This window comes from Cygnus olor, chromosome 10, assembly GCF_009769625.2.
Source record: "Cygnus olor isolate bCygOlo1 chromosome 10, bCygOlo1.pri.v2, whole genome shotgun sequence".
Classification (NCBI taxonomy): Eukaryota; Metazoa; Chordata; class Aves; order Anseriformes; family Anatidae; genus Cygnus; species Cygnus olor.
The window spans coordinates 15470598-15477626 of record NC_049178.1 but is presented as its reverse complement, the minus strand read 5'-3'; the positions used below and the strand labels follow the sequence as shown (position 1 = coordinate 15477626).

Sequence of the window (7029 nt, the reverse complement as noted above, 5' to 3'; positions counted from 1 at the left end):
CATCTCGGAGGATGCTGTTTCTTGGAAGGGCTGTGAAAGACCAGGCTCTACCAGTAGACTATAGTAGAGGAGACTATGAGGGAAGGGAGCCTGACACATGGGCATGCCAGCTGCAGGCCATGGTGGGGCACTCGCTTCTCCCTGTGTGATGGATATCTCCGTGGCTCTGCTGTGGACAGCCTCCACGGAACAAAGCTGGGACTGTTATCAGTGCAGCATGAAAGAAACAGGGCTGGAAGAGACCCAAGGAGATCATCTCATCTGACCCTACACAAAGCATTCCTGACACTTGTTTGTTTAACGTGTTTCTCTAACCCTGCCAGCAGCAATGAGCCCCCAGCCTCCCCCAAATGATCTCTAGTGCCCAATGATCCTTGCAGCAGGGAAGTTTTTATAGTGCTGAACTTAAGTCTCCCCTGTTGCGTTTGAGCCCGTTACTTTTTGTGCTTTCCCTGTGGATGTGGTCCACAATTTATTGCCTCCCTCTTTGCAGAAGCCTTTTACATAATTGAAGACTGTTATTATGTCTCCCCTCCGCCTTCCCTGCTCTAGACTAAATAGCCCAGATAGGAGGATGAAAGCTGGAATGGGGTGTCAGGGAAATGGGGTTAGAGGAGGAAATCACAAAGGGATTAGTCCTGTTTCCTGTCTGTATAGAAATGGATGTTTCCTTCTGAACGACAGGGGTGTGGAGGGAGAGACGTGGTTGTCTGTGCTGGTGATTCACTATCGCAGCTCCCAGACCTGGGGCAGACTGATGGGATGCTGCCTCACAGCCTAGGGAAGAGGGGCTTGCGCTGGTCTCTGCTGAGCTGCGATGCTCCTATCCAACCTGTGTGCTTGGGAAATGAGTTTAGAATTTTGTATAGTGATGAGGAACAAACCCAACTCACAGGTCAGCCCTGGCACAACAAATGATTGTGTTTCTATGTATCACAAAAGCAGTTTTTAGGTGCTGTGTTACACAGACAGATAAAATGACATGGTAACACCGTCACCCTGCAGCAGCATCCCAGTAGCCCCACCACAAATCCTGCCGGGGACTCGGAGCCCTCTCCTGCGATGCCCAAAAAGCCTTTGGCCAGGAGCGAAGCCTTCACCACGGCTCCGCGTCCTGCCTGCGCGTGGGACGGGAGGCCACCCGCCACACACGCTGCCTACATGTGTTTCACAACTTGATTGCTGTTCATAAAACCAGCACGTGGAACAGGAAAACACTGTCTGATCCAAAACGCCTTGGGGCGCATTATGTCAATGTCACATACATTAGGAAAGTACAGCAAGCGCTCCGAGTGGCTTCTTGTGTTCGGAGCTTTTTTCTGTTACTCACGTCTGCTGTCAGAGCTGTAGCACGTACGCAGCCTTGGCTTTGTGGCTGTCATAACCTGCAGGAAACAAAAATAGCTCCCAGCCTGGAGATTTCCAAAAGCACAAGGTGGGGGATAACGTAGGGAAAAAATGGCTCTTAACCACTTAACAGTCACAAGCAGCTTTCAGTGCCACTCTTTGTTCAAAGCACACCAAGAACAGTCCCTAGACTCCTGGCTACGTTAGATCACAGGTTTTTTTTATATCAGAAAAAAGCTGGCCTTGAAGAAAACCAAAAATTAGAGGCTGTTTTAGAGTAGCAGAGAAGTACTTTGCATTGCCAGCACATTGCTAGTGAGCTCCAGCACCCCCAGCCCCTCTCCAGCTCACCCACTTGCTCATCTCCGCAGATGTTAAGACTTTCCAGTTCAATTTCACAGTAAAAAAGCTTCATAAATTACAATCCAATTGATTTTTTTTTTCAGCTATCCTTTCCCCCCTCCCTCCCCCGTGTGACTTGGAGAAGACATTTATATTTCTGAATTAAAACCACATTTGCCCAAGGCCGAGAAGGGCGGAGGCAAGGGCAGAAGGGAGAGAAACACTTTTGTTCTCCTCCTGGTGGTTCCCCCTCACCTGCCAGGGCCAAGTTCCAAAATAATGCCGAACAGCTGAGGTTAGCCAGGGACATCTAATCCCGGAAAGCTGACTCTGAAATCCTGCAGCCGTACGTGGTGCTCGTGTTTCATCAAGAGCCATTTACCTGTGATTCCCCCAAACCTCCAAGGAAGTGTGAGAATACGTACAGGTATGCGCTTATTTAATTGGAAAAAAAAATACAAATTTCTTTTTAAGAATCAGGTACAAATGACACCAACAGCAGTATCAATGCTCATGTTTTTAAAGGTAAGCATGCTCAGGAACTGTGCTGCAGACATACTAGGGTCTTCTGAGTGTACCCTGAGCAGCTATGTCTATGGGATGTACAAGAATTGTTATTCTCAGACAAAGGAAGAGTTGAATCCTCCTTCCCTGATTTTTACTGATGGGGAAAGATCTCATTGGAGCTGTGAAAAAGGGCATTAAAGTGCCTTGCATTTTGCTGCAATGCCCTGTTTGCTTTCACAGCAATCCTTATACCTATAAGGATCAGCCTGGCACCACAACGGAGAGAAACCTCTGGGGGTTCAGCACACCTTGGGGGTAAATGTGGCAGCAATGAGGGAAACGCACCTTCCCAGGCATGAACAGGGACCAAGAGGACATGTTGGGTAAAATTGTTGCTGTTTTTCTTGTTTGCAGTCAATCAGTAGCAATAAAATGCTATTCTTCTTAGGGAAGCTTTTAATTTTTCCAAAGAGAGTTCCCCAGGTTGCCCCATGTGTTCCTGACTCACAGCTAAAACTCCCCATCAGCTCCACTGTGCCCTTTGCCAGCAAGTATATTTCTAGCAGCCTGGTTTGTTGCTGTTTGCTTTAAGAACAGAAAATTTTTATTAAGGAAAAAAAGTCCTTCATTTTCACTGTTTAGCCACTTGAACGTGAGCACTGAAAATATTATTTATATGGGACAAAGGAAATATTTGCCTTAAATTATCTCATCTTGCTAATTGGTTACAATGGAGCTACTTGTACGTAGGCAGTGAAAAGCATCCAGTCCCTCTGCTTGAATTAGGGCTTCACAATGCTGGTATAAATGCTCCCAAGGGAGAAAACAAGCAGAAGTTGCCAGGTGTTTGGGGCTGCCTGTCCCATGGAGTCATCGCAGACTCCACAAGGACATCACTTGGGTGTTTGAAAAGAACAGCTCCTGAAAAATTTAGAAGTTTCTGTAGAAGGTGAAACTTTAGAGAATATGGAGAGTTTTAAAATGATATGAAAGTGGAAAAAACACCTGGGAAATATTTTTTTCAAGTCCTGACATAAAAGATACAGATACTTTCTGTTGTTCAATGTCAACATCATTGAGGGCATGCTAATGTGAAAAGTGCTGTTTATCGATGAAAAGTAAAAGTATAAATCCATAGTCTGAATTTAAATCAGAAAAGGAAATGATTAATATAAAGGATTACAGTACTACAGTGTAATTCCCCTGAGATGCAAAAACATTTCATGTTTGAAAGTGACTTGAATATAGTAATCTTCAAATGTTCATGGCTGAAAAAGTTTCCTAAATGCAGCCTCCAAAATAGGTGTCACAAGACAGCGATTATGCCCCGAGCTGATTTCAAAACCATGGCAAGTAATGTTTCGAATAAACGCAGTGTGTTATTGACAGAAATGGAAGAGGGAAAAAAAATCCTCTGGGTCTGCGTGTCAAGAATGGAGAAAAAGAGGGAGGAAAGGTTAAAGCTGGAAGAGTGGAAAAGCTGACTGGGAGGAACAAGCCCGTTCGCTGCTCAGCGCCCTGCCTGTGCAGGTTGCATGGTCGTGACCTGCTCCTCCGCGAAGTGGGCAGCTGTGCTCCCTGCTGCCGAAGGAGATCAGGAACCTCCTTTGGCCTCTGTTCTGTGGCCACATTGCTGACCCCGTGCCAAGGTGGGAACGCCTCTGAGTCGAGGCTGTGGGACCGCACTCATCCTGCTGAGCGCCTGGCTGGCTTGTCCCGTGGCAAGAGGGAAGTCTCCATCGGGCCGAAGTGTGAGTAACGTGCCAGCCCCATGCGGGAGGCTTGCATAAAGTGGTGCAGAAAGTGTTTGGTGTTAATTCAGCTCTTAGCAGTCTGGGTTACAGTGACCTGCAAAGGCCCTGCTGGTGTGGTTGAGGCAGGGATGGACGGGGACATAATTAAGAGGAGCTGGGGATGAAGCAGAGGGAAATGAGTTGTTCGTGCAGTTACTGCTCGAGGACTGAGTGACACCTGTTCTTCCTGCTGTGCCCCCAGGCTACACACTTTATCATCTCTGCTTGCAAACATCCTTCTTTCCTCCCAGGTTCGTGCTACCTTTTTATTTTCCCTCAAATTGTCCAATTGATTAGCATAATTTAGTTAAATTCAGTAATTGTTTTCCGCTTGTATGTACCTTTGAAGTTAGCTAGAAGACATGCCAGAAGCTGCTCTGATTTCCCCACTATACCAACTGAAAATTAAATAATAATAATAACAACAAATTAACGTGAAGATATTATCTCTCCTTACAGACTCACATCATTTGTATCACTTAGTCCTGAATGCCAAAACCCATTTCTCATTGCCTCAGCCCCCTCCTGTCACGGTGAAGCCAAGGCTGGTGGGATGGCGGCTGGGCCACCCCGGAGCTCTGCCACCTTTGCAGGACAAACCATCCATCTCCCTGGCACAGGCTTTGTCTTTCACCTCTGCTCTGCAAAATACTGTCCCTGAGTAGTTTTACAATGGCAACCTCAGCTAACTCTCTTGTCTTGGCAGTGGCACTGTCCTAAAATTCAGCTTTGCCGTTTGTCACCATTGAGGTGGTTTACAGGAGATGCCAAGCAGCAGCACTAATCGTTGTATGGACTCTAATTACTTTTTGCTAAAATATCAGCAGGGTACAGTCAAACGCAGTGCTGATTTGGGTGAGGGAATTGCGGGTGCTGTAGCATGAAAACAAACTGCAAAGTAGCTGCCCCATCATTCAGCTCAAGTCCAGTTTTTCAGACTGATTTTTCCCTCTTCACAGGGCATCTGTCAGGATTCCTGCTCTGGAAAAGAAGATCAGAGCAAACGGGGACTGAGGAGAATAAAAGCTGACCCAAACCTTTGACCCAAAGTTAACATAAAGCCAAATGAAGCCTTAGAGGTTTGTAAATGGTCATGAAACACTTCCACCTCCTGCCCACCCGCCCCTTAACTTTTGTTTCTTTATACTCCTGTGCTTACTATTTCTAATTGAAAGTCTGATGTAAAGCCCCAGTACGTTAATGAAAAGAACTTCCAGAGATTGTAGTGACTTTTGATTCAACCTCCCAAAGAAAGGAAATAATTTCTTTAATCAAAAACTTTTTAAACTTAAGAGAAAACAAAGCTTGAGGAGAGATGGAAAAGCAGAGGCCAAATGCAATTTTCTAGCACGTGTTCTTGGTACGAACCATGCCCAGGAGATTGATATGGACATTGTTACTCAGAAAAAAAATCATTGTATAGAAACAGAGAGTTGCTGAGCTAACAGTGGACTGATTTAATAAGCTATAATGTCTGTTCGCAACAACTGGAAAGCTTGCTGTTATTTACTGTCAACTTGTGCTGTAGAAGAATACCATGGGTAATCAGCTGGCATTTATGACCTGAAGTTTGCATATATAAGTGAGAAACTGAGTCTCTTTCTTTTCACCAAAATAGCAAGAAAGTGCCAATTACATGAAAACCTCATTAGGAAAATAACTCTCTGCTACTGATAGAGTTTTTAACTTTCTAAGTGACTTCTGTCGGAAGGGGGTAGAAATGTGATAGTTTATAGGGCTTAATAAAACCTGAGCTTCCCTGGGCTATGCATTAGATGGTCAGGATAAGAGAGTTCTTGTCTGAGATCTATTCACGGATGATAGAATCAAGGAAGGTTTGTGAAACCAGCTCAAACAGAAATTAAGATGTGGCTTTTTCGGGGTGATTGTTATGCTGTTATTTGGTGATGTGACCGTAGTGACTGTTCCTATGGATTTATGTTGCTGGTTCAGAGTTTGGTCTCCTGTAAAGTATTAACCTGCCTGGAGCTCTTATTTGCACGTACAAATTGTGTGTTTTGTGTGCACAAACTGGTATGGCCGCATATTTTACTTGCAAATACATGCACAGCTTATCTAGAGAGTTATTTCCCAATATTTGTGTAACAGACACAGTTTTGATTTTCACAGTCACCAGGCATATGCACATGAACAGTGTGTGCTCCATAGACAATTACTCTGCCTTAATGGAAAACGCAGATGTGGGAAATGGTCCTGGGAAGACTTTGCTCATAAGCAGCTACTGCTTGTTCGTAACGATGCTGTGAATGAGCGTTATTTTGTTATTATCATTTATATATTAATTTTATGCAGCTTTTTTTTTTTTTTTAATTCTCACCCACTCTTCATTTTCTTTTTGTCTCCCTATTGTCTTTCCCACTCTCTCTCTGACTAGATTTTCTGTTTCAGAGCTCCTCCAAAGTCTTCTCCAGCATCATACCTGGGTTGCCTGGTCTCTGCCAGCAGCACACGTTCTGTCTCTCCTGGAGCACCTGAAAATAGTGACAGCATCTCCTTGCTGGGGGACGTCATGGTGAGATGCTGAGAGGTTCGCTGCTTTCACAACTTTAGCTGGCTTGTCTTTGGATGCTTGGTTAGTTCCAGCCATGCACTAAGCACTGCTCAGCTCCTAAAAGGAAACACAGAACTTGACCCAAGGTGCTGGTTGAGGTCTGCAGTGGGGGGAGGAATCCTACTGACAGAGAGTTCAGGGACAGAAGAAATGATCCTGTTTGCTCTTGTCACTCAAAATTAGAAGTTGGAAAATTCTTTGTGTTGGCCCAGTGACAATCAGTTTTGGCTGTCAAAACTGTTAGAAATCTTGTGTTTTTCTGCCTGCTCGCTTGGATCCACTTTTTCATTGGCTGCTGTGGCTCAGCTAGTGTGAGTTTTTTTGGTAAATGTTTGATCTATTTGTTTCTAGAAATCTTGCAGGGCGTGAATTACTGGAAATGAAGCAAAATGTACCAGACACAAACTCAGTGCATTCTTTGCAGCTCAAAAGGGACTCATTTGTCCCTTTTCTCCTTTTAGACATTTC

At 44.8% G+C, this 7029-nt stretch overlaps 1 long non-coding RNA gene across 1 annotated transcript; it reads left to right on the top strand.

Annotated features, from left to right (window-relative positions):
- The first annotated feature begins 2455 nt into the window (after positions 1–2455).
- LOC121075554 lies at positions 2456–6666 on the top strand. The gene is made up of 3 exons (XR_005823019.1): positions 2456–2579; positions 4949–5068; positions 6399–6666. It is a non-coding gene; the product is annotated as an uncharacterized LOC121075554 (long non-coding RNA).
- Positions 6667–7029: the final 363 nt, after the last annotated feature.